General features: G+C 62.7%; 1 protein-coding gene across 2 annotated transcripts in view; it reads right to left on the bottom strand.

Annotated features, from left to right (window-relative positions):
• Positions 1–26,807, bottom strand: part of HPCAL1 (hippocalcin like 1) — an 83,475-nt gene that overhangs the window by 24,823 nt on the left and 31,845 nt on the right. The window contains exon 1 of one of the 2 annotated variants that reach the window (XM_062208948.1): positions 18,061–18,188. The exons of the other annotated variant lie outside the window; for it this stretch is intronic. The gene's annotated coding sequence lies outside the window, so the exon portion shown is untranslated. Of the gene's footprint in view, positions 1–18,060; positions 18,189–26,807 lie in introns of those variants that run through there. 2 annotated transcript variants of the gene reach the window in all.

Raw genomic sequence — 26,807 nt, 5'->3', positions numbered from 1 at the left:
GCTGGGGTCACGCAGTGGAGAGGTCCCGACAGGACACCCGTTTCTCTTGGTGCTAAGCCCTGGGGGATCCCTCCTGGATTAGGGCTAGCTGACGGCTCAGACACACATACCTCCAGGGGGCGCCCTGCTCAGGGCCTCGCACACCTCACCTCCTACCCTACCCATTCTGCTGGCTGGCCCCCAGAAGCAGTGGCCGACCGAGCGCCCAGTAGAGCCCACGCCTGAACTCTCTCTGGGGAAGTGGGCGGGACTTCGAGCTGGACCTGCAGTCTCACCACGCATCCTTCCAGGCAGTCCAGACCCGCTTAACCGAGCCCCACCCGGAGGGCTTCTGACCCCAACAGCCACCAAGAGCAGTTCTGGCTCCTGTGCAGGCCGTGGTGCCCGGGTTAAGTGCCACACGCCCTACATGGTGACTGCAGGATGCCAGGAGGGCCCACGGAGGAGCCTCCACCCAACACGGGATCCGGGAAGGCTTCCCAGAGGAGGTGACCTCAACAGAGGCCTGCCTGCAGGGTGAGTGAGCAACCCATGGAGGGTCAGGTGGGAGGGAAGCGGGGAGGGGGCTGTGAGGAACAGCTCTGCCGGGGGCTCCTACCGCGGGCAGAGAGGCAGCACTCTGGGCTCGTGCCACGGTCAGTGGTGGCTGTGGTCAGCGCCCTGGCTGCCGGGGCCTGCGTGCGTCTCCTCTGGGGAGGCCTCGGGCTGGGTGCCCACAGGCTCCTGCCAGCAGGGCTGCCGGGCTGGCAGGAGCCCAGGGCGGACGATGGAAGACGCCAACAGCAAACCCACGCTCTCGGGTGGCGTGGCAGGCCCCGGGACCATACACGTGGCTTCCCATCCACCTCCCACGTGGTAAAGCAGCCGCGTCCCCAGCCCCAGCAGACCCTGTGTGCTCTGACGGACAGCGAGATCTGCCCTTGGACTTGCCAAGCTGCTGCGGCCAGGGGAGACACCGCACGGCAGCTGCCCAGCGCCCAGCTCCTCGCGAGGCCGTCCCTGCCAGGCCTCGGGTCACAGCAAGGGGGCCCACCCAGCTGGTGGCTCTGATCCTGCCAGGGGCTGCGGCGTGGCCCGCACGCATGGGTGCGTGCCAGCCACATGAACGTGCGTGTGCAAAGCCAGCCCCCGGCCAGCACACACCTTCTCTTCCCCACCCAGCAGAGCCCCAGAGCCTCGTAGCTGCCACCACAGTGCGCCACACCTGCCTTCCAAGGTCACTTCCACCAGCAACACCCCCACTCATCCACCAGCAACACCTCCCCCACTCATCCTCTGGGAACCAGGGGGCTGAGGGGCATTTGACGTCGGCCCAGGGGACACCTCGGGGCTGCCCACTGCTGACTCCAGGACACCCTGCAGGGAGAACACGGGGTGGCGCCATCCCACCTCCCACCTGCACCCTGATGTCTCAGCAGGTGCACGGGGCCCAGGTGTGATGCTCCACACATGAGAAAGCTGGACTGAGTGCTAAGTGAAGTTGACAAGTTCTAACGAGCCGGGAAACAGTGCAAAATGGAAAAGCAGGACGAGACACGGACGCCGTCCAGGAGAAACGCCCCGTCTGCTGTGACGTCTCTGACCTGCAGTGTTAGGACTCCACCTGCTCCATTCTCTCCTGCATCTGTCACATCTCTCCAAGGAGCCGTTAGCACCAGCAACCACCAGGGCGCCCCGCGGCCGGCAGCCTCGGCCGGTGCCTCGCACACGGGAGGCTGTGTCCCCCGCCCCAGGTCTGCACGGGGAAGCCCGCGTCACAGCAGGAAGGCGGCCACGTGTAGAGCAGGGTGCCACAGTGGCTGGAGCTGAGCCGATCCGAAGCCAGGAGCCAGGAGCTTCTTCCGGATCTCCTGTGTGGGTGCAGGGGCCCAAGCACTTGGGCCATCCTCCACTGCCTTCCCGGGCCATAGCAGAGAGCTGGATTGGAAGAGGTGCAGCCGGGACTAGAACCGGGGCCCATATGGGATGCCGGCTCATCAGGCCAGAGTTTTAACCTGCTGCGCCACAGCGCCGGACCCAGGAGTTTTCTAGGATGAGTGCTGGGACACGGTGAGCCACGTGTGGGTGGACCCCAGGGACTGCAGGGCAGCTCAGCCGACAGAAGCTGAGCAGCAGCCCGTGCGGCTGGAGAGCGTGGAACAGCACAGGGAAGAGACGACCACAGGGCAGGGGTGGGGGCGGGGACGGTGCGGCCACAAGATTTGAGTGGCTGCTAACGGTGCCAGGGAGCAGCCAGCATGCCGGCTACGCTCCCACACGCTGCTGGGACGAAGCCCGCAGGACACATGCGCCCAACAACAGTGCAGGCAGGCCACGCACCCCTTGTTCAGCCGCCCCCTCCCACACCAGCGCCCAGGTGGAGACCCCGCCCCAAGTCCCGAGCTTCGTGCGAGAGCAGACCCTGGGGGCAGCAGTGACGGCTCAGTGACTGGGTGCTGCCACCCGCGCGGGCAACCTGGATGGGGTTGCTGACTCCCAGCTTCAGCCCTGGGTGCTACAGGCATTCGGGACGTGAACCAGTGGCTAGAAAATCTCTCTCTCTCTCTCTCTCTCTCTCTCTCTTCCACATGACTGAAAATCCAGTGGTGCTTTCTAGAAGGGCACAGCCTAAATACGCGTGCTGGGACAAATGAGCACGCGCCAGGAATGGAACTCCGCCAAGGCCTTGGCAATCAGGCCACGAACCGAGGTGGCTTTTTTTTTTTTTTTTAAAGATTTATTTATTTATTTAAAAGTCAGAGTTACACAGAAAGAGGAGAGGCAAAGAGAGAGAGAGGGTCAGTCTTTCATCCGCTGGTTCACTCCCCAGTTGGCTGAAACGGCCGGAGCTGAGCTGATCTGAAGCCAGGAGGCAGGAGCCAGGGTCTCCCACGTGGGTGCAGGGGCCCAAGGACTGGCGCCATCCTCTACTACTTTCCCAGGCCATAGCAGGGAGCTGGATGGGAAGAGGAGCAGCCAGGACTCGAGTCAGCGCTCATACGAGATGCCGGCACTGCGGGTGATGGCTTAACCCCCTGCCCGCCCCACAATACCAGCCTCAAGGCACAATTTTACATACAATGAAATTTCCCCTTTTTTAGGCCAATAGTTCAGTGAGTTTTGATCAATGTATGACCAGCCAACAAGACAATTTCAGCACAATAATGGAATTCTTTTAGAACTCTGTGTTGGGCAGGCCCTGGGCCAGCAGTTAAGACACCTCTCACATAAGAGCACCTGCGTACCATGCAGGGGGTGGTGGGCGGAGCCTGACCCCAGCCTCCTAACACAGACCCTGGGAGGCAGCAGGCGATGGCTCTGGAGGTTGGGGTCCAGGGGCTTGGTGCCTGCCACCCATGTGGGAGACCTGCATTGAGCTCCTGGCCCCTGGCTTGGCCCTGGGCCTGTGCTGGCTGCTCCTGGCGTTTGCGGAGTGACAGTGGATGGGAGTGTGTCACACACTCTCTCTCATTTCAAATAAAAGAAGAAACCACACGTTAATAAGTGGCTATGGCTAAAATGAAATGTATTCTCTCTCCATCTCCTCTCCTGAATTTTTCCAGCGAATCCATCATTTTTTTTCCAGATAGAAACCAAGGACAGGGGGGCACTGCACGGCTGGGGAACACCGGCCACGCCTACGGCGCCCTCTTGGGCTGAGTCCAGCTTTATTTTCCTCCCCAGCTTGCACAAGGGGGCACAGCCCCGTCCCTGTCCCATGGCCAAGAAACAAACCAGGAAGGCACGCAGCTTTCCCAGGTCCCTCGGCGGCCAGGACACCGGGGGGCTTGCACCACGGGGGGCTCTGGCCTCACGCGCTCACCGCAGCCACATGGCGCTGCCTTCGGGGTTCTTGGCCAAGTGCTTTGCGGTGATGCAGGAGTGGCAGTGGGGTGCACACCCCTGCCCCCAGTGGCCGATACAGACAGGGCCCACCCCAGGCCCCCTGCCCCCACCCCCAGCCCCAGCCCGGCCCCGCCCCCAGCCCCAGGACCCCGGCTGAGCACCTGGGCGGGAGAAGCTCCTGTCCCCTCCGTCCTGGCCGAGCTCCATAGAATAACAGGGTTGCTGCGTGGACGGGACAGCAGGTAGGAGAGACCACACCCATGAAACCCTGTCTACACCACAGGAGCCGCCCCGGGGGGACATCACCAAAACGCCACCTCCCGGCTGGGATCCTGGATGGACACTGTCCCCTCCCCTGCCCTCTTTCCTCTCCTATGGTTTCCCAGTGTTTCTTCCCCAGCAAAGTAGGCTTGGCTGCTCCCAGAGGCCGCCTGGGTGGCTGGCATGGGGGAGGGGGTCCTCCAGCTCGCAGCCCCCTGCTGGCCTCCCTCCCTCCCTGCTATGGTAAGGCATCCACGCCCTGCGTGAAGATGGCCAAGAAGCCCCTCGCCATGTACCAGTGACAACGGATAAAGATGGCTGCCAGCGCAGCCACAGGGGAAGTGACTGGGTTCAGGCACCGGCCACCTCCCCGGCGCTGACACCAGCTCAGGCCACTCCGCGGGGCCTTCTCAGAACCACACGGTCCCACCCGACGCTGCTCACACAGGCTCAACACTTGCCCCCACGGGCGACAGGTGCATTGCGTGCACCTGGGCACTCCTGGAGGGCAGGAGCCCAGCTCGGCCCTGCAAATCCTGCTTCCTGGCCAGCTGCAGGCTCCCTGCGGGAGGGCTCTGCCACCATTCCACGGCCACGGCCACGGCCAGCCTGGTGACGGAGAAGCCTGCACTGCACAGGAACCGGCAGGAAGACCGTGGGCCCTCGGTGGCGAGGCACGGCTTCCGATCCTGCCGTCGGCCGACTTTCCGACACATGGTGACATAACTCACGTTGCCAAAACCCTGCGGCCTACTGCCCCGGGGGTCTGGCACTGACCTCATCCACGCAGCCACAGCCAGGACCCTGAAGGATGGAAGGAGCCTGCCGGAGTCGGAGGTGGGCGGAAGCCCCTGGGGCCAGGACGTGGCCAGGCTGGGGCTCCTGGAACTCAAGGGCAATAGGGACCAAGTTCATCACCAAGGCAACCCCACAGGGCCCCACTGAGGGGCGGGTCTGCACAAGACGGTCTCCTGGGCCCTGGGATCCAAACGCTGCACGTAGACAAGGTCCTTGGGGGGTGGGGTGGAGCTGGGCTCCCTCTGCGTGACAGACACATAAGCCGCCAGGAGGGGCCGGCCCCCCCCCCCCCAGGGTGGGAGACGGGAGTGCAGCGGCTTCTCCGGCCGACAGGGAACGTGGGCGGTGGGGGCAGGTGCAAGGGGACGTCTGTCCTTGCCTTGGGATCCTGAGACGCTGAGAAGCCAGGGCCGGGACTCCAACAACCACACCGGGAGCCACCCGGCGCCCGTCTCTGGTTCCCAGGAAGGTGTCTGTCACTCGTCACTTCGGAGCCGTTGAAAGTTTAATTCCCCATTATCAAGTCAGGTGATGATGAGGCCCGGCAGCCACCTGGTGACTTATTCATGGGCGGCAGCAAAACGTCCCCGCCCCGCCAGCCCCCAAACCTCCGTTTCCCTATTTGCCTCTCACCCCAGGCAGGGGCTCTTGCCCCAGCTCAGCCCGAGCCCTTCTTGTGTCCTGCCCACTCTGGGCCCACCTGCGGCCCCAGCAAGCCCCCAGCCCCCAGCGTTGCACCTGTCCAAGGATCAGGCCAGCCTGCGGCACAGCACAGCAGCCCCGGGTGGAGGCCCCTGGTCAGGCCCCGCCCGCTCAGGGGGCCCGCTGGGAGCTTCGGAGGCAGCAGCTCCAAGGCCCAGAGACCAGTTGGCTGCAGACCCCTAAAGCGGCCCCCAGACCCCGGATCTGTCCTGGAGCAGGAGCAGCTGTCACTGTCACCTCGCTGGCGCAGCACGGGTGATGGGACCCGTGCCACCCTCGGGGGTGGGGGCAAGAGCTCGCTGGGCTGAGCTCACCTGATGTGGCGAGGGCCGCGCTGGGCGGGGCAGCCTGGGTGGGTGTGGGGTCCCTGTGGCTGTGTCCTCCAGGTTGGCACCTCGAGCACCGCACGCCCAGTGCTGAGCAGTGCGATTCTCCACAGCAGAACCACAGCCGGGCCGGCTGGAGACGGCGATGGGGGCCGTCCAGGGCACTGCACCTGGCATGGACGAGAGCCGGGCAAAGACGGCCACCGTGTGCACAGCCCCACTGCCAAAAGTCACCAGGCCGTGCAGGGGCAACACGCGGCTGTGGAGCAGCGGGAGCTCCCGGAGCAGCTGGGGCCTCTTCCCCATGCGGGAGACCCCACCCCCGCCCCCTGCCCCAGACCCAGATAAGCTCCCGGGGCGCAATCAGGGCACACGGAGAACCCCAGGAATGAGGCAGACTACAGGAGCTACGGCAGCCTCTTCCCGAGCAGTGGCCGGGTGCACAGAGCTCAGGTGTGCCCACTTCCCTCCTGTCACAAACCCCCCAAGGTAGGGCCACATGCAGCACACACCCCGCCCCGCCCCTGGAGGCCCCAGAGCGGGGCTCCGCCCAAGGCACACGCGTCCCGGCGGCTTCACCACGGCTGAGCCCCGTGTGCACCCGGCAGCTCCGGCGCCCTGCACGAGGCCAGTGCTGGCTGCCGCCTCAGGCCAGAGCCTGCCCCACGGGTCCAGGTGTCCCAGCCGTGGGCAGCCTCGCTGGAGGGCCGGCCCACAGCCGCAGTCAGTCCCACGAGCTGGACCCTGTCACGGTGCCAGGGGCAGCTCACACCCAGCCTCTTCCTGCCCACACCCAACTCCACACCCCCGTGCTGCACAGGACGCGGGGACAGCGTCACCGACAAGCCAGGGTCAGGCCCCGAGCATCCCCACTGCCAGGCTCCACACGCACCCGTGGGTGGACACAGGCTGCTCCCCGACCCGCACACCCGGCCTGGGGGCCCCCTCACGCCCCCAGGGCCGGGACTCCTACTGAACGGAAGGACGTCAATCACAACAGGAAGGGGCCATCCGGGCTCCCGCAGGAACACGCAGGCCCCACGTGGGAACACGCAGGCCTCACGCGGGCCACGCACAGCATCTGATCCCCACCACCCTGGGGGCCTGACCCAGTGCATTTCCTGAAGGCGAGTGGCCCAGGGAGGCGCTGCACACGGAGATCGGCTATATTTGGAAGGAGTAAGTGGCTTCTTCCAAAACGCTAAGGAGTACGTTTCAAGTAGTGGGGCGTGCTCAAGGACACGCCAGGGTTGCCCAACCGGGCCAGGCCTGTTCCCTCACTCAGAGCACACGCATACGCATTACCATTTCACTAACAAAGAACTGGTGACAGTTTCCAATGGTCTGGCTTAACTGCCGCCTCCTCCGAGAAGACCTCAGGGATTCCCCCCACCCCCACCTCGGTTCCCCCCCCATAACACCTGGGCTGCCCAGGAGCCCCATCAGTGCCCATCTGTGCAACCCCTCGCTCTGCTCTACGGGCCCCAGAGAGGGCGACCACCTTCCCAGGACCCCGGGCTGGAGGAGGGGGTCCCCAGGCTCCCACAGCTGCAGCCAACAGCGCAGTCCGTGAGTGGCTCCCTGGGGACAGGCGGCTCCTCTCCGAGGGGCCGCGGCAGAGTCGTGTGTCTGGCAGGATGTGGTGCCTGTCTGGGCCCGACCAGAGGCAGCAAGACGTCTCAGGCTCTCCCAGTGCAGGGGGAGGCCACAGGCTGCCGCCAGCTCTGAGATGCGCTTTTGGGAAAATCGAGTAATGACAGCACTCCCCTGCTGTCGCCTCCCCCTCGGTTCAGCTGTCGGCTAAGAAAATGAAGCCGGTTGTGGCAATGACTTCCAACAGATACAATCAAATAATCTATTCCTGGATTCCACCAGCACTGAGCTGCTGGTAATTCAATTCCTGAAATGTCCTTCCAGGGCCGCTGGTGCAGGCGGTGGGGACGCGGGGGAAGCGCACTCACCCCCGCAAGCCCTCTGCCCCAGGCCCGTGGTCAGGCAGGGGACGGACGACACAGGGTCCGCGCTGGGTGGGGGACAAGCTGCCGGGCTCAAGGAAAGACAGCCAGGTGGGGGCAGGCAGCTAAGCCCCCCAGGAGCCACAGGTGACCGTCCAAGCCCCACTGAGCAGCCAGGCCAGGGCTGGGCTCTGGGGACACAGGGAGGTGGGAGCCGCAGTCTAGTGATCGCAGATGCACACATGTGGGCGTGCACACGTGCACACACACTCACAAAGGCACACGCACACCCATGCATCAAACCACACGGCACACATGTGGGAAGACATGTGCATCAGGTGTATGCCCATGCCAGCGCCAGGCACACGCACACACATACATACACCCATGCACCAAACCACACGGCACACACATGGGAACATGTGCCCATGCCAGCGCCAGGCACACAGTCCCAGGGTGGGCAAGGTTAGGATCCAGGAGGGATGAGGACCCCAGCCCCCATGGAGGTCCAGGGCTGGGAGGGCCCCCAGCGACGAGGAGCAGATGGCCACTCTCCACGGGGGCCACTCCCCACGGGCCCTGTCCACCACCCCCTACAGCCCGGGGCTCCTGGGACATCAGTGCCCGGGTTTGCTATGGGGTAGTAGGCACTGGGGTAAGGCAAGGTGATTTGTGCTACAAGGGCACGTTTTTTGGCTTGCGGCCTAAATCCCCCCTAAACCAACGTGGGGACCGTGGGGACCGTGGGGACCGTGGGGAGTGTGAGCATTCTGCTTCACGGGTTCCTCCCTGAAATTCCTGAATTTCCTACAATGAGGATCCTGAAACCTGAGCTTTGGAAAAGCCAACAAAACACTCCGTAGAAACAATACCCCGTATCAAGTGGCCTCCAGCATGCAGGGGACAAAGTCCCCGGGAAGTGACAACAGCTGGAAACACACCTGCGGAAACCTCTGGGCTCCCAGAGGCGGTGTCTGGGGCTTCCTAAGGGTGGCCCTGGCCCAGCAGGGTAGGGTGAGCACGGGCGGGGCCACAGTCACCCTGTGATGGCCCCGTCCCCGCCCTCATGCCCAGAGCAACCCAGCACCCAGACTGTCACCACCCCCCCCCCCCAGGAAATCCTGGCTGACATGGCACGCCCAGAAGTGAGGGCGCCGTGCAAGACAAACTCTGGCTCCTGCACCCTCGGGCGCGGAGCCCAGTAGTGCCAGGGCCGGGGCCTGCCCTGGGCTTGTTCTGGGGCCTTGGAGAGGCAGGAAGTCCACACAGACAGGCCTGGGGCGGTGGAGACGACAGGAGAGGAAACCAAGGCAGCCATGGTGCCAGCAGCCAGGGCCCTGGGAGCCTGGGGCTGGGGAGGGGGCTGGGTGGGATGGGGAGCAGCCGGGTGGGAAGAGGAGCGGCCGGGCAGGGCTGTGGGTGGCTCTCCAGTGCCAGGACAGGCGTGCCCCTGGATCTTTCCTAACAGCAAATGCTGTGCGTTTGTTGCATCACGGGATGTCCCCGGCCCTGGTCTCTGCTCAAGCCAGCTTGAGGGCTAGGGGAGAACAGCGACATCAGCCAGGCGAGGCCACTCCTGGCCACCAGCCAGGCCCCGCACCTGGGTCGGGTCGCCCTCTGGGCCTCATCTGTGAAGTGGGCACCCCCTTTATCCAAAACAAAGATGAACAGGAGCAGCTGCTGTGACAACATATGGGGGGCAGGGACACGGGGTGGTGGGGGCACACCCTAGTGCAGGAGGGGTGCGGGCGAAGACCTAGGATCGGGGAAGGGAAGTGACAGCTCCTGGTTGCAGTCTCCAGGAACGCCATCCACCCGGCCCCGCCCCCAGCCCTCATCCAGCGCCACCTCCGCCCCGTGCAGCCTCAGAGCTGCCTGCCCTAACACAGATGCCCCCTCCTGCACCCTGCAAAGTCCGTCTGCTCCCAGGAACCAGCCCCACAGTCCCACCCCCACACACCTGGAGGCAGGTGCAGGTGAGGGCGCCCCCTGGGGTGAGCAGGAGCCCGCTCCTCCTGCGGTCCCATCCAAGTCCCCACCTGGACGCGAGGCAGGGGACCACCGGATCTGGGGGGCAGTGGGCAGGCAATGCCCGTGGGGACGTGGGGTGCACACTCTGGGTCCTGCCCAGGCTGGGGGGTAAGGATCAGGACCACACCTGCTGCACCTGGGTGACAAGGACACCAACAGAGCCCTGGAGCGGCAGGGCCCTGAGAGCTGAAGTCAGGGCGGGGAGGGAGGCTCCACGGATGTTGCCAACAGGAAGCCAGGGTGGGGGGGTTCCAGCCCTGGGGGCTCCTCCCCAGGACTTAGCCGATGGGCATCCTGGTGCCCCTCCCACACACATCCTGCGGCCTCTGGCACCCTGGACACGGCCTTCCAGGCCACGGCCATCGCTGGCCTCTCTTTCCCAGTATCTGCAGCGGGGAAAGCCGGGGGTGTCATCCCCACGCCTGCACTCAGGGCCCTGGGCCACCCCGTCCTCTAAGGGGAACACAGCCGGCCCCTAGGGCAGCCCTCGCTGAGGGCGATGGCTGCCTCGCTCTGTGTGCCCACCGAAGGCGCCACTCGGTGAGCACGAGCTGGAAGCCAGGCCCGGCGGACCCGGCAGACTGTGGAGCCAAGGCTCAGAGACGGCCCCCCGCACCGCCCCCGCTGCTCCCCACCTGCCGGGGCGCCCAGGGCAGCTGACCCCAGGGCCGGTGCGGGAGCTGTTTTAGGAGCCATTCCCGGCCCCACCCTGCAGATTCCACGCCATCTGTCTGGGAGGCCCCAGGAACCTACACTTGTCGGTCTGCCTGCTCCCGGGAGGGGGGTGGGTGGGACAGGACCAGGCTGTGTGCCAGCTTCCGGGGCGGGGAGGGGGAACGGGACCAGGCTGTGAGCCACGTGGGTCAGAGCCAGCTGGGCCCAATGTCCTTCCCAGAACATGACTGTAGAAGGAATGTGCTAGACACATCCTGCAAGTCCATTCTAGAAGCTTCTAGAAACACCTGGGGCTGCCGCCAGGCTCACCAGTCCGCCCACATCACTGCCAGCAACCAGCAGGAACGGGGGAGCTGGAGAGCAGGCCTCGGGCCAGCACGTGCTTTCCCTGTGTGCCCTGGTGTCACGGTGACCTCAGAGGAGCCACTCCCTCCTGGGTTTGAAGGATGAGCAAGTGCTGCCCCAGCTCAAAGCCGCCTTAAGAAACAAAGCCAAAGCACGAGGCAGACTGAAAACAGATCTTCAGACTGCTGGCGGCGCTGTGTGGCTCTGGGCAAGCCGCTTTCCCTCTCTGGGCCTGGGGTTCCAGCCATGCTGTCCCCGAGCCCTCTGTGCAGAGGGCTCATCCCACCTCCTCCTCACCCAGCACCTTTGTCCCCTGGAGGACCCCGTGCCCAGCCATCCCCCCAGAATCCAAGCGTGCATTGTGCACGGCCTCAACCCCCACCCCACGCCCTCCCGAAGCAGCAGAAACGGGACCCCCAGCTGAGGAGCTCAGCCAAGACCTGGCTCCTGCATTCCCGGGAGGCACGGGACCCATCTGAATAGAGCAGTCCAGGCCTGGCCCACTCCTGTCCTCTCCCCACTGCCCAGCCCGTCCTTGGCTCTCCCAGGACATCTGTTCACAGAAATAGGGCACAGCACAGCCCGCGGCCTGGCCTCTCTCGGGGGCCGGGACTCGGGCATCTGAGGCTCTGCTTGCGGTCACCCTCCCCCAGATGGCCCAGCACCCTGCCCACCCACCACCTCTGCCCCCAGCCACCAGTTCTGGCCACCTGTGTGCCGGGGATGCTGGCCCCGGAGAGCGCTCCACAGACGCCCTGGTTGAGCGCTGGCCGCAGCAGCAGACCCAAGTGGCCGGCACGGGGGCCTGCCCACCATTCCTAGCTCCGTGACCACGGGCACACACACCCTGACCCTCCCTCACGGGGTTACTGTGAGAATCAAACCGGCTGACGCGGAGGAAGCTGTAAGAGCCATGGGAGTGCTATCAAGGGAGAGCAGGGGAGGGGAGGCATTCGGCACAGGAGCTACGACGCCATGGGAAGGCTGGCACCCGGGTCCCAGAGCCTGGCTTCGATCCCGCCTCCACGCCTGGCTCCAGCTTCCTGCCGATGTGCACGCTGGGAGGCAGCAGGCGGTGACGGCCAAGTCCTCAGGTCCCTGCCCCTCGGGTGGGAGACCTGGGTTGAGTCCTGGTTCCTGGCTTTGCCCTGGCCCAGCCCTGCGGTCCTTTAGGGGAGTGAACCAGCGGATGGAAGATCTCTCTCTGTCTCTCTGCCTTTCAAATAAATAAATAAATCTGAGAGAGAGAGAGAATGTTTACCCTAGCCCTCTGATGTAACACAGCCACACTGACGACCAAGGTGTCAAGTCTGATGGTGAACACGATGGACGTGACCTAGGGAATCAGTGTAATGACCTGGCCGCCCGAGTCCCCCCACGTGGCTGGTTTCGCCCAGGCAGCTGGAAGTCATCAGAGACCCTCCTCTGGGATTGCTCCCCTCCAATAACTCGAAGGCGATGATAGGCAACAGGTGGGAACTCCAGCCCGCGCACAAGCAAGCGCTGGCACACTGCGCACGGATGGCAGGTCGGCAATGACAGCTCGCGCTCTCGCTCTGCTCCGGACCCCCCCTCCTCCAGCCCGGTGCAGCGCTGACCAGCTCAGCTCGAGGACCCGCACCCCTCCATGCAGCGCTGACCAGCTCAGCCCGAGGACCCGCACCCCTCCCGGGAGCCGCGGACCGGTGTGGGCACGCCCGGGAGCGGCCACATGGAGTTTTTCCAGGGCAGCCTCACTGGCCCTGGCCTCGTCTCATAGAAAGAGGCCGCAGCCAGCAGGCTGGACGAGGAGCCCGCGAGAGCAGCCCCGCCGCGGCTCACCAGCCCCGCACCTGAGCAGGCGCGTCCAGGTGCCTGGGGGTCCAAGGACAGACTACAGCGAGGCAGCAGGAACTGAGCCGCGCACAGAAGGAACAGGTGGCAAGGCCGGGGAGGGGAGGGGACAGCCTCACACCAGGAACTGGGATTTCTGTACCAAAGGGTGGCTGCTCCGATTCGGTTTGCTTTCTGCTTTTCCTTCCAGAATCCGCTTTTCCCTTGCGTCCACTCACTCACTGACAGGAGCCTTGAACAACAGGGCCACCAGACCCCTAGACCACTCCCCGCGCCCTCCCTGGGGCTGGGGATGCCTGGAATCCCCTCCCCCACCTGTGCACCCCACCCCTGCAGTACAGAGTGGGAGGGGGGGACTGACACCTGCCCTCAGCTTCCTGCAGCAAAGCTCTCGCCGAGGGCCACACACATGGTGGCGGGTGGGCCGTGGGATGGGGAACAGGTGACTGACGGTGCTGCTCAGTCCGCACACCAAACCTAGCGGGTGGTGAGATACGTGCCCCCTCTGGCAAGCAGCAGGGAGCCGGAGCCCTCCTAGGAAGGCCCCGTGCGCATGGGTGCGCCCATGAGCACTGGCTGACGTCACCAGCGCCGCACTCAGAGCGGGGAGCCGGCCTGGGACTGCAGCCGCCGCCCTCTGGGCAATGGTGGGAGTCACATGGGGTCAGCTGGGGAAGTGACAGCTACGGTTTCTCTTGTTTGCGGGGGCTCCCTCGCGGTCAGGGCCCAGGTGGGGGTGGGCTCCCCCGTGGTCAGGGCCCAGGTGGGGCTGGGCTCGCTCGCGGTCAGGGCCCAGGTAGGGCTGGGCTCCCCCGCGGTCAGGGCCCAGGTGGGGCTGGGCTCGCTCGTGGTCAGGGCCCAGGTGGGGCTGGGCTCGCTCACGGTCAGGGCCCAGGTGAGGCTGGGCTCGCCCGTGGTCAGGGCCCAGGTGGGGCTGGGCTCGCTCACGGTCAGGGCCCAGGTGAGGCTGGGCTCCCCCGCGGTCAGGGCCCAGGTGGGGCTGGGCTCCCCCGCGGTCAGGGCCCAGGTGGGGCTGGGCTCGCTCACGGTCAGGGCCCAGGTGAGGCTGGGCTCGCCCGTGGTCAGGGCCCAGGTGGGGCTGGGCTCGCTCACGGTCAGGGCCCAGGTGGGGCTGGGCTCCCCAGCGGTCAGGGCCCAGGTGGGGCTGGGCTCCCTCGTGGTCAGGGCCCAAGTAGGGGTGGGCTCCCCCGTGGTCAGGGCCCAGGTGGGGCTGGGCTCGCCCGTGGTCAGGGCCCAGGTGGGGCTGGGCTCCCCCGTGGTCAGGGCCCAGGTGGGGGTGGGCTCGCCCGTGGTCAGGGCCCAGGTGGGGGTGGGCTCCCTCACGGTCAGGGCCCAGGTGGGGCTGGGCTCCCTCGCGGTCAGGGGGGACAGCAGGTGGGAGGAGGGACAGGGGGGGGGGGACAGCAGGTGGGGGGAGGCCGGCCCTCCCCAGCGAGCTGTGGCTCAGCGCTCTCTCCTCCCCGGCATGACACACCCCTGTTTTCCACCTGCAGAACGAGCCGCTGTTTCGTAAGAGGAAGACAGCTCTGCTGTTCCGGCCGGGGCTGGCGTGCAGGGAGGGAGCACACGAGTCCTGAGTTTTCTCTCCAAACTGCAGTGGGGGAAAACAGGAGGCGCAAACAAGGCTCCGGAACGCTCGTGGGGAGGAACGGCCGTGACGTCCCCAGGACGGGGAGAGCCTAACACGGACGCGAGAGGCAGCTGCTCTCGCCAGCGGCAGCTTGGGCACCGGCGCTGGGAAGCCGGTCAGGGCCCGCCCTGCAGGGTCCACTCGGCACAGGCCACCTGGGGCAGTGTGTGGGCACCGGCCACAGCAGCGCCACAGAGCGCGTGGTGTGGCACGTGAGGAAGAGAAGGGAACGCTCGCGAGAACACGGCAAAACCCGCCGCGGCTAGCACACCGCTGGACACCCGGGTTTGAGTCCTGGCCTCCCTCCCGATCCCAGCTTCCTGCTAAGCACATCCCAGGAGGCGCTGGGTGAGGGCTCAAGTACCAGGGTCCCGCCACCCACGAGGGAGACCAGGGGGAGTTCCAGCTCCCGGCCCGGTTTCAGCCCTAGCAGCATTTGGGGAGTGAACCAGCAGATGGGAAATCTCGCTCTCGCTCTCGTCCCCCTACCTCTTAAATAAAAGTAAAATGAATTTAAACCTGAGCTAGGCGACAACCTAGGTTAGGCCAGGGGGTGTGGCCCCCCACGCCCTCTCAACAGGAGGCGGCTGCTCGGGGGAGGGGGCATTGCCCTGGCCTGGAGCTCTGCAGACATGGCCGCCCCGCTAGGCTCTGCCGGGGGAGGGTGGTGGCGGGGATGGTGCGAGCCCCCCAGGGTGCCTGGGTCGGGGCAGCCTGCAGGGAGGCTGCGAGGGAGCCCAGCGCGGGGCTGGACCTGGAGGGAGCTGGGCAGCCCAGGAGCCCAGCAGGGCAAGAGCGTCCTAGCCAAATTCAAAGCCACTCCCTCCCCAGTCCCTTAGCATTTCCACGCTGGGGTGACAGCTCACCACAGACTGCCCCGCCTCCCCTCCCCTTCCAGGTGGGCACCAGGTTTGGTGGCTCAGGAGCTGTGGGTCCTCGGGCATCGGTCTAGGCACACAGCAACGTGTGTCTCCAGGGTTGCTGCCGGAAGCAGAGCAGCAAGTGACTGAGCGAATGAATGAATGAAGAAATAAGAGGCCTGGCGTAGAGCGAGCACCTGTCGGCAGCGACGAGGCCGGGACTACTGCCCGTCGGTGAGCACGGGGTGGCCCCGTGCACCTGGGTGGGAGTGGAATATGTTTTCTTCCTTCCATGCGGAAGCCGGGGGGGGGGGGTGTCAGCCACAAGTGACCGAGCAAGGCCTGCCAGGAGCAGGCACCACGCCCAGGACGTCACAGCCTGGACCCCTCCTTCTGCAGCCCCAGCAGCCTGAATGGCCCCGGGAGTCCCGTGGATGATGGAGTCTGGACAGAGAAGGCAGCCGCAGGCAGCCCCTGCGTCCGAGTAGACCTGGGACCTGCGACAGACAGAACAGAGCCCGCCCCCTTCACAGACAGCAAGGCTGAAGGCGTGGCCAGACCAGGGACGGGGACAGGCCAAGTTCAGGCCCTCCTCCGCTTCCTCCCTGCCTCTCTGTCCGTCCGTCTCTCCCCTCCTCTCTCCCCACTGGCCCCGGGGCTGTGAGCGCGCCGCCCGGCTCCATGCGGGAAGTCTGCAGGTGCTCTGGTTCTCTGAGGAGCATCTTCCACTGCGCTCCGTGAGTCGCGAGGCAGGTGGCGCCCAGGGAGGAGACCGGGCGTCCACCTCCGCAGCCAGGGCTCCCGGCCTGAAGAAGAGGCAGGGGGCGCCATTCTGAGACCCTCGTGGAGCCACAGGCTCTTCACCAGGCAGCTCCGACCTGTGCAGGAAACATGTACCCACGTGCAGGTTTAACCTTGAACTGCTTTGCAAACCAGCTCCTCGTCCCCTGCCGTTCAGCCCCGGCCAGCAGGGTCAGGGTCAGCCTCCTGGGAAGGCTCACGTCCTCCCCGTGCCTTCTCAGGGATCTGCTGTACCTGCGGCCACCATGGAAAACTCTTCAAAGCCCACCTCTAATGTCCTCTCCGTGCCACTGGCCCCAGGAAGACCCCTCTGCACACACCCACCCTGCCAGGCTGGGAGCCCCTGCACACAGACCTGGGGGCCCTCACCCCCACCTCTGCAGCACCCAACACAGCTCCAGTTTACTTCTCGGTCCAAGTGGACAGCCGAGTGTCCTCCTGCAGGCACGGGGAGACGCAGGCCCTGAGAGCCCCAGGAAGCTGCTTCTCGGGCAGGGAAGCCGGCTCGAAGCACCTGCGGGGCCCCAGCAGTGTGGCTGCTGTGTGGCGCCCTTGCGTGCCATACCAGAGTGACCGCTCGAGTCCCAGCTGTTCCGCCTCCTACCCTTCCCTGCTGATGCACCAGGAGAGCAGAGGATGGCCAAGCACGCGGGCAGCCTGCAGAGAGTTCCTGGCTCCTGACTCTGGCCTGACCCAGCCCTGGTCATTGTGGGCATGTAGGGGAGTAAACCAGCAGATGGAAGGTAACGGTATCTCTCTCGCTCGCTCGCTCGCTCGCTCCCCTGCCCCACCCTACCCGTCACTCTTTCAGGTGAAGATAAAGTTTAGAAAACACAAAGGTAGAAACCAGGCAGGGGTGCGGTGGTCACAGGGGAGGGGGGCAGACTCATGCTGAGCCCCAGAAGTTGGCGAGGAAGAACGGGTCCTGGCTCCAGGCGAACTGGGCAACAGGACCACATGGCGCTGGGCTCATAGCTCCTGGGGACAGCGACCATGCCACAGAACTGCAGTGGCCAGGATCCGAGCGTGGGGCTCACAGGGAAACCCCTCACAAAGTGTCTAGACCCAGGGACCCAGTGTGCCACATTCCAGAACATTCCAGAACATTCCTCCTCCATAAAGGCCCAGAATCAAACGTCTGGGGCTCTGCAGCCCAACCACGGAACCATTTGGCTCCGTCTGTTGACAGACAATGGCCAAGTGCAAATGCACACGGTTCCACCAACGAAGCTGTATTTGCAACCCCGGGAGCTGGGTGGGATGTAGCCGGTGAGCCCGTGTGGCGCCTCCGTCCATCCTGGGTGTGCCACAGCTCCTCCCCTTCGGGCCCAATGCGGACCACCCCAGACACTGCCCGGTAGGTCTGAAACTGTTTATAATAAAAGCTTGAGAACAGAAACAGGCCCAGAATCGGAGCCACTGGAATGGCCGATCACTTCAGTGCTACTTCCTCTAAAGGGCAGGGCTGCCCCCAGGAGCCACGGGGCCTGGGCCAGCATCCCTACGCCAGCGCTGGCCGTGGGCCAGAGCAGAGAGGACGCCGCCAGGATTCACTCCGATGCTTCCTTCTGAGCTCATCGTTTCCAGTGCCGGAGCGTCCGTGGCGTCGTCCCAGGAACCAGCAGTCCCACAAAACACACACACAGGCCTCTGCTGGTCCCCACACAGATCTGACGCCAGCAGGGCCGAAATACTCCCATTCCACAGATGCGGAAAACCGTGCTCAGAGAGCTGAGGTGGCCTTTCCACCTCCCACCCCCGCCAACCACGGCAAGGCCGAGACCTTCGTCCTCACCGAGTGCCTGCCGGCCCCGGGCACCGGGGATTAGCCGTGCCCTCAGCTTAACCTGATCAGCTAAAACCCAATTGCGCTTTCTCTCCAGAGCTGACAGCACGTGGTTCTCACGAACACTGCTCTCTGTGACCAGTACACGTCCTAAAGTTCTAAGCATCCAACCCGCTCCAAACTCGCTTCCAACGTCAAGAACAGCGCCCACCTGGAGGGAGTCTGCTGGCTGGCCAGAGAGACTGGAAGATTCTTCTCATTGCTACAGAGAATGCACAGGCTGGAGGGCTGGGGGCCTGGGCAGGGCCCTGGGCAGACCTCAGCGAGCCTCCAACAGCTCCCCCTGCTAGGGGAACACGGGGCCCCGAGCTGGTGAGCCCCCGGTGCCGAGACACCTGGGAGGAGGAGCAGCCGGAACGTGCAGCCCAAGCCCTGACGTCCTGGAGGGCGCGCCCGGACCCGCCCCCGCTCGCTGGGCCTCTGCTGATGTAACCACTGCCCGGGATGAAGTCACCCGCTTCCAGGGTAACTAACTCAGACCAGGACGGCTCCTGCCGGAAATCAGCCCATCAAGAGGGCGGTCTGGGGCTGGAACGGGAGAGCCTTGCGAGGGGTGGGCCGGGCTCGGGGTCTCGGGCTGGAATGGGACAGCCTCGGCGAGGGGTGGGCTGGGCTCGGGCATCTTCTACGTCCTGCAAAGTGGCACAAGGGAAGGTCCCAAGCGGGCCGAGAGCAGGGCAACGCAGCGAGAACCTTCTGGAAGAAAGCAGCAATGGGCAAGAGGGTGGGGGAGGTGTCTGTGTTTTGCTGCTGTCGATGGCAGCTTTACTGAGACACAGTTCACACACCAGCCACGTGCCTGAAGTGTGCTCACAGCTCGGTGGCCACGGAGAGTTGTACAAATCGCTTTTAGAGCGTTCTGTTGAAGGAGGGCTGGGGAGGGGTGGCAGAGGAGAACACAGACAGACAGACAGACCTCCCATCCGCTGGCTCACGTCCCAGACGCCTGCAACGGTGGAGGCTGGGCCAGGCAGAAGCCAGAAGCTGGGAGCTCGCTCCGAGGCTCCCACGTGGGCGGCAGGGCCCAGCTACTTGAGCCAACGGTGCTGCTGGCCAGGGCGCACATCAGCAGGAAGCCGGGGTCGGGAGCAGGACCAGGACTCGGACCCAGACGCTCGATCTGGGACGCGCGTGTCCCGAGCAGCATGTCCACCACTGCACCAGACGCTGCCCCGGCTGGAGGACAATTTAATATCCCCCAGGTAACACCCCACGCCCGCTACCACTTCCTGGTTCTCCCCAACCCCTCGCCCAGCCCTGGGCAGCTGACAAGCCACCTGCTATCTCTGCGCGCCTGCATACCCTGAAGATTTCATGGAACGGACGCACCATACGTGGTCTTTCATGGCTCATTTCACTCGCCCCGCTGACCCATGCTGTACTCCACGCCCTTGGAGGACCAAATCACACTCCATCGCGTGTTCACACACACTCTGCGCATCTATCAGCGGACGGACATGTTACAAATAACACTGCAATAAACATTTACACCCACCCAGGTGTGCACGTGGTGGCTGCATTTTTTTAAAAAAATATTTATTTATTTGAAAGAGTTACAGAGAGGCAGAAGCAGAGAGAGAGAGAGAGAGAGAGAGAGTGAGAGACAGAGAGGTGTCTTCCATCCGCTGGTTTACCCCCCGCCCCCGATGGCCAGAACTGGGCCAATCCAAAGCCAGGAGCCAGGAGCTTCTTCCAGGTCTCCCACATGGGTGCAGGAGCCCAAGCACTTGGGCCATCTTCCACTTAGCACAGAGCCAGGTCTGAAGTGGAGCAGCCGGGACTCGAACTTGTGCCCATCAGGGATTCCAGCACTGCAGGCTTTACCCATTACACCACAGCGCCAGCCCCGTGACCGTATATCCAAACTTCAAGGAAGTGCCAGCCTGTTTCTAAAGCAGCTGCCCCCCTTCACCCCCCCCCCCAACATCCTCGTCTACACTTGCATTTATCTGCTTTTTGATTGCAGCCATAGCCATCTTCGTGGATGTGACGCCCTCTCATTGTGGGCTTCATGTGTATTTCTCTGATGGCGACTGTCTTGTCAAGTACATAAGGGACACCTGTCCATCTCTTGGAGAAATGTCTATTCAAGTCCTCTACTCATTTTACACAGAGGGGTAGAGAGAGGGAGAGGGAGAGGGGGAGGGAGAGAGAGAGAGAGAGAGAGGTCTTCCATCCGCTGGTTCACTCCCCAATTGGCTGCAACAGCTGGAGCTGCGCCGATCCGAAGCCAGGAGCCAGGAGCTTCTTCCAGGTCTCCCACGCAGTGCAGGGGCCCAAGGACTTGGGCCATCTTCCACTGTTTTCCCAGGCCATAACAGAGAGCTGGATAGGAAGTGGACTAGCCAGGACTCGAACCAGCCCCTATAGGGGATGCTGGCACTGCAGGCGGTGGCCTTACCTGCTACGCCACAGCACAGGGCCCCTTCATTCATCCTTCAATCGGGCCGTCTCTCATGGAGCTGCGGGAGTTCTTGGTAGTCTAGGAGCACATGCAGACTGCGTGAGCTGGAAAGTTTTTCCCACGCGCTGCCTTTCCACTTTCTTCATGAAATCCGTTAGAGCACAAAAGCTCAATTTTTATTTGATGTTGTCTCTTTAAAACCATTGATTCGGCCGGCACTGCGGCTCAACAGGCTAATCCTCCGCCTGCGGCACCAGCACACCGGGTTCTAGTCCCGGTCGGGGCGCCGGATTCTGTCCTGGTTGCCCCTCTTCCAGGCCAGCTCTCTGCTGTGGCCCGGGAAGGCAGTGGAGGATGGCCCAAGTCCTTGGGCCCTGCACCCCATGGGAGACCAGGAGAAGCACCTGGCTCCTGGCTTCGGATCAGCGCGGTGCGCCGGCCACGGCGGCCATTGGAGGGTGAACCAACGGCAAAGGAAGACCTTTCTCTCTGTCTCTCACTGTCCACTCTGGCTGTCAAAAAAAAAGACCATTGACTGCTTCAAGGTCACGACAACTGATGCCGACTCCTCTTGTAGAGTTCTAGTCAGCTCCTGCAGCTAGGCTCTGGGCGTACGCTGAGCTGATGTTCAGGACGGCGCGGGGAAGGGGCCCCACTCCACGCTTGCCCAAGGAGCTCTCCAGGCATCTCGGCCTCATTTGCTGAAAAGCTTTGCTCTTTCTCCACAGAACCATGTGCCGCCACTGAAAATCCGCTGATTACAAATGTGGAGCCCGGGTTCCAGACTCTACTTGATTCCACTTATCTCCCGGGGCTGGGCCAGGCCAGAGCCAGGAGCCTGGAACTCCATCCAGGTCTCCCACATGGGTGCAGGGGCCCAAATACCAGAGCCCCCCTCTGCTGCTTTCCCAGGTGCATTAGCAGGGAGCTGGGTCAGAAGTGGGGCTGCCAGGACTGAACGGACAGTATGGGGCGCTGGCGTCACGGCGGCAGCTAGACCTGTCGCACCCCAGCACTGGCCCCAGTTCTGTCAAGTGTTGTGGCTCTTCCGGTCCCTCGGGTCTCACATGAATGTTGGAATCAGCTTGTCAATTTCTTTTTCTTTTTTTTTTTTTTTTCTTTTGACAGGCAGAGTGGACAGTGAGAGAAAGAGACAGAGAGAAAGGTCTTCCTTTTTGCTGTTGGTTCACCCTCCAATGGCCGCCACGGTAGGCGTGCTGCGGCCGGCGCACCGCGCTGTTCCGATGGCAGGAGCCAGGTGCTTCTCCTGGTCTCCCATGCGGGTGCAGGGCCCAAGACTTGGGCCATCCTCCACTGCCTTCCTGGCCACAGCAGAGAGCTGGCCTGGAAGAGGGGCAACCGGGACAGGATCGGTGCCCCGACCAGGATTAGAACCCGGTGTGCCGGCGCCGCAAGGCGGAGGATTAGCCTAGTGAGCCGCGGCGCCGGCCCAGCTTGTCAATTCCTGCAAAGCTCCTCCAGGGGCTTTGCTGCACCTGTTGACGGGCTTGGGCCAGCGCCATCTTAACACTGCCTTCTGATGTGTGATGAGCTGGCCTCCTTCTACTCCCATTTTCTTCCATTCCTTTCAAACCATGCCGTGTGCTGTGCAGGGCACCTCCTACACTTCACTTGCTGACTTGACTCGCGAGCCTCCATTCTGGTTTTGTGCTATAGCTTTCTTTATCTCACTTCCAGGTTCTTCTTGGCGAGTGTATAAAAACGCGACTCATTCCTCTATACTGTGTTCCCAGCTCCTGGGCAGGGAATGACCAGGTGGAAGATTTACCCTCTCTCCCTCTCTCTGCCTTGCAGATAAAGGGAAAATAAACCAAACATTTAATATGAGCATAAATAGGAAGAAGACAGGAAGAAAACTGAACTCCTTAACCAAGGCCCTTGGCCTGCCCTGGACTACAGAGCAGCCCCGCCCCTTCCCACGCTCCGCCCACTTCCTACGCTCCGCCCCCCTCCTGCTGGCCCTTGGCCGGCTGCTCTCTGAATCACCAACTCTCGTTTGCTCTCAAACCTGCTTCCCAGCGGCACTTAGGTGATCCTGTCACCCAAGTGAGTTTTATGTAAACTTGGAATAGTAGTTAGAAGGCAGCTGCTTCTACAGAAGATCGAAGGTTTGGGGAGATGGCTGGTTGCTCAGGCCCGGACAGAGTATCAGGAATATGAAGACAGGCAAGCACTCGGCTCTCGGCTCCTGCTTCCCCGCATAGAACAGACCCTCCAGGGCCGGCACTGTGGCACAGCGGGTTAGAGCCCCGGCCTGCAGCACCGGAATCCAATATGGGCACCGGTTTGTGTCCCGGCTGCTCCTCTTCCGATCCAACATTCCTGCTAAGGCACTGGGGAGAGTAGCTGAAGATGGCCCAAGTGCTTGGGACCCGCACCCACCTAGGAGACCTGAAAGAAGCTCCTGGCTCTTGGCTTTGGACTGGTTCAGCTCTAGCCACTGCAGCCATTTGGGGAGTGAACCAGCAGATGGAAGACCCCCCCCCACCTCTGTGTCTCTACTTCTCTTTGTAACTGTGTCTTTCAAATAAATTAAATAAATAAATAAAAAAAAACCAGACTCTCCAAAGAATGTTCTCCAAGTGTGACGATGCATAAAATAACACAGGATATCACCCAGGGCCCCACATCGACAAAGGTCCAGCCTCTGAATCAGGATCTATGGGAATGGATGTTTATATTAAAATGAAATGTTTTATGTCAAAACAAAGTGCTCACTATGTCTACATCGCTTTTATGACCTCCTATTTTCATTCTGGATTTATTTATTTGAAAGGCAGAGGTACAGACAGATCTTCCATCCACTGGTTCACTCCCCAAATGGCAGCAACAGCCAGGGCTGGGCCAGGCCAAAACCAGGATCCAGGAACTCCATCCGGGTCTCCCACGTGGGTGACATGGGCCCAAGCACTTGGCCATCTTCTGCTTTCCAAGGTGCATTAGCAGGTGAGAAGACACCTGCACAAGCAGCTTTTACTATGCCCTTAGTATCCATTATAATAGTGCTAGAAAATATTATCATTATTTTAATGTAACCTAAAGTGTAATCACATTAGCTCATTAGGCAACTAGTAGGAATAATAAGCGACGCTAAGTGTCTTTGACTTTATATATTAGATTATATATACAGTGTTATATATTAGATTATATATACAGTGTTATATATTAGATTATATATACAGTGTTATGTTAGATGTTGAGCTAAGTCATCCAGTAGCTACATTAAGTTGATTATTGTACGACCCGCACCACCTGGCCCTCGCTATCATACACTCCCCCTTCCCTCCACCTGGCCAGATGTGACCCTACCCTGACCCAGGTCCAGGGATGTAAAAGGGAGGTTTAAAGCTTGAGATAACAACCAGCCCCTACCCTGGAGTCTGCGGCGATGTTGGGACTTATCAGAAGTGTCAACTTGACCTAAGCAATCCCCTAAAGCCTGCTTGTACATGATAATAAAAGCTCTGTAAGAACTGGGCTCGCGGCTTCTCGGGGGCTTCCTCTCCTGGAGGCACTGAGAGGCCCAGGTTCGAACTCGTAATAAAAACGACCCTGCTAATTGGCTTCAACTTCGGTCTCTAGTGGTGTGATTTTTGGGGGACCACGGACTGCGGGCATAACACAGGGAGCTGGCCCGGAAGTGGAGCAGCTGGATTTGGTGCTCGTACGGGATGCCGGCGTCACAGGCGGTGGCTCAATAGGCTATGCCACAGCACCGGTCCCTGTGACCTGTGTTTCAATTGCCAACTCCGCACTGGGGCTGGGGGACCAGAAAAGACAGTTTCCTCTGGATGCTCAAATGCTAACAGTGGCTACCTGGCAGGTGCATCGCCACTCTGCGTCTCATTGTTCAGTATTTGTAAGATGTCCTAAGTGAGTCTGGATGGCAGCATGAGACAATTTCTCTTTTAGGGTCGGATTCCATTAATAAATGCAGGGATGCCACGCTGCGCGGGGCCAAGAAAGCAGCCGAAGACACAGACAGCAGACAGAGGAGACGCAAACCCACACAGCAGCCAGCGGCCGGCACGCAGCGGGCTGCTCTCCCTGCGAGTCGGTGGGAAGAGCTGCCTTCCTCGGGCTGAATCCAGATGGACGCCTTTGTGGGGCTGTGTGTCGGCGTCGGGAACCTAGGGAGAGAGGTGAGCTCTGGACGGGGCCTGACATGACGGCAGCACCACGAGATCCGGAGCTCCTGGGCGGAGGCCAGAGACACACCACTGCTCTGATGTGTGCAAACTCAGTGGCTGAGAGGCACGCGTCTCCCTCACTCCCTGCACCTGAACCTGACCTTGCATTTACAGTCCCAGCACACGCTGGGCTTGTAGCTGTCTGATCACCGAATGAAGGCACAAAGGTAAGCCGAAGAGGGTCCGTCGGCCACTGCTCCTCTCCTGTAGGCCTGGGGTCCCAGTCTGCACCCCGACCCCGCCGTTCTCGTAACCACTGTTGCCAATGTTTGAGACACAGCCCGCTCAACCCAACTCCGTGGCTTTGATAGGGTTTGAGTTTGTCCCCCGAGGGCTTGTACGTGGTGAACCAGGCCCCCAGTGTGCCAACGTGAGAGGTCTGGACCTTAACAGTGGGGGCCCAGGGAGGTGGCCAGGCCACTGTGGGTACCAGCTTCTAAAAGGCTACATGTGGGTCTCCCGGAGTGAGCGCGGCCCTGACAGGGGACTGGGGACAGCAAGGAGCCTGACCCCGCATCTCTCGGGCCTCCTGTCTCCGCATGCTCTCTCTGCCTCTCACAGGCACCCCCACCACGACGCCATCTGCTACATGGTGACGTGGCCGGGGTGGGGGCGGGGGACCTGGCCAGAGCCCAGCAGAGGCAGCGCCAGGCCCTAGCACCTTATCCTCTGTTCTTTAGGAATGGCCCGGCCTCGGGGATGGCGTTCTGCTGACAGAAACGGAGTGACCGTCGGCCCCAGTGAACGTGGACGCGAGAGGAAGGGACGGGGCGGGGGTGGGGGGGGCTGAGCAGGAGGCAGACTCGGCCCCGTGCTTCTGCCAGGCTCCGCTGTGCAGCTCAGAGGCGCGAAGCGGACCCCAGGGGATCCCAGCCTCCCCCAGACACAGAATAAAGAGAGCCACAGTGCCACGGAGATGGGGTAGACCAGGTGTCCTGTCCCGGGGTGGACAGGAGCTAGCAGAGGACCCAGAGACGAAGTGGGGGCCCTGACGCCTCTCATGGGGTCCCAGAGCCTGGGGCGGCGACAGGGGGTGGGGCGGCCATTTCACACCTGCTTTCCTGTCCACCTTCGCCTCACCTTGTCTACACTTGGGCTGGGGCCTGGGGTGATGACCACTGTCATGTCAGGCTGTGCCAGCGGCCAGCTCTGGAGGGCACCACCCCCACGCATACACGTGAGGTGCTTGGAAGGGCGGGGCGGGGTCAGAGTGACCAGACCACAAACGCATGGGTGACTCTGCCTGGACAGCGGGCGGCCGCCGCAGGGGCCCTGGTGGGAGGCTGCCTGCCATTGGGCAGCGGAACTCGGAGAATGGCTTGGCCGGGGCCAGGACCTGGGGTTGACACAGAGACCGCTGAAGATGGACAACAGGCAGGAGGCGCGCGGTTTACCGGGAGCGCCCTGTCCCTCTGGGGACGAAACACCGACCCTTGGAAATCTGCTTTATGTCAATGGCTCCTTAAGGAATGAAGGAATAAGCAAACAAATGGCTCCTGCAGGCAGAACGGCTTCCTGACTCAAAAGGGGAGAAGGAGGGGGCACCCCAGACACTGAGGTCCTGGGGGAGGCTCCAGCGCTGGTCCCAACAGAGGGCTGTGAGGGGTCCACCCCTCTCCCTCCCCCTCCCCCCAGGCCTGGGGCAGGGGCTGCCCCCTCTGCATCTACAGGATCTCCCAGACTGGCAGCTGTGGCCTGGCCACCCTGCCCACAGCTCTAGAGACACCGCCAATGTCGCCAGCCACTGTCCTCTGACTGCCCGCCCCCAGCGTCCTGCCGGGGAAGCCACCGGGCCGGCTCTGGCCAGGGGGGACACTTGGCGACCCCAAGCATCGCACCTTCCTCCCTCCTCCCTCCCCTCCCTCAGACACACACATGCAGACAGGCCCACACACCCCGATCCGCGTCCACAGTGTCGTCCTGGGCGGGCCACCCGGGGGCCCAGGTCCCTCAGGGAAGCGCCCACGCTGTGGCAACAGGTTTTCTGTGGCTGCCCCCTCGGTGGAGACGGCGGTGAGTGGTATAAATGGTCAATTTGTTTTCCAGTTTGTTTTCCACATGCTTTCTGGTGACCACGCATGTGCCACAGGGGCCGGCGCTGTGGCGGAGCGGTTAAGCCGCCACCTGCAGTACCGGCACCCCATGTGGACACCGGTTCCAGTCCCGGCTGCTCCACTTCCGATCCAGCTCTCCACTAATGTCCTGGGAAAGCAGTAGAAGATGGCCCAAGTGCTTGGGCCCCTGCACCCACGTGGGAGACCTGGAAGAAGCTCCTGGCTTTGG

Source organism: Lepus europaeus, chromosome 13 (genome assembly GCF_033115175.1).
Source record: "Lepus europaeus isolate LE1 chromosome 13, mLepTim1.pri, whole genome shotgun sequence".
Lineage (NCBI taxonomy): Eukaryota > Metazoa > Chordata > Mammalia > Lagomorpha > Leporidae > Lepus > Lepus europaeus.
The sequence above is the reverse complement of the archived record's forward strand: the minus strand, read 5'-3'. Positions and strand labels throughout refer to the sequence as shown.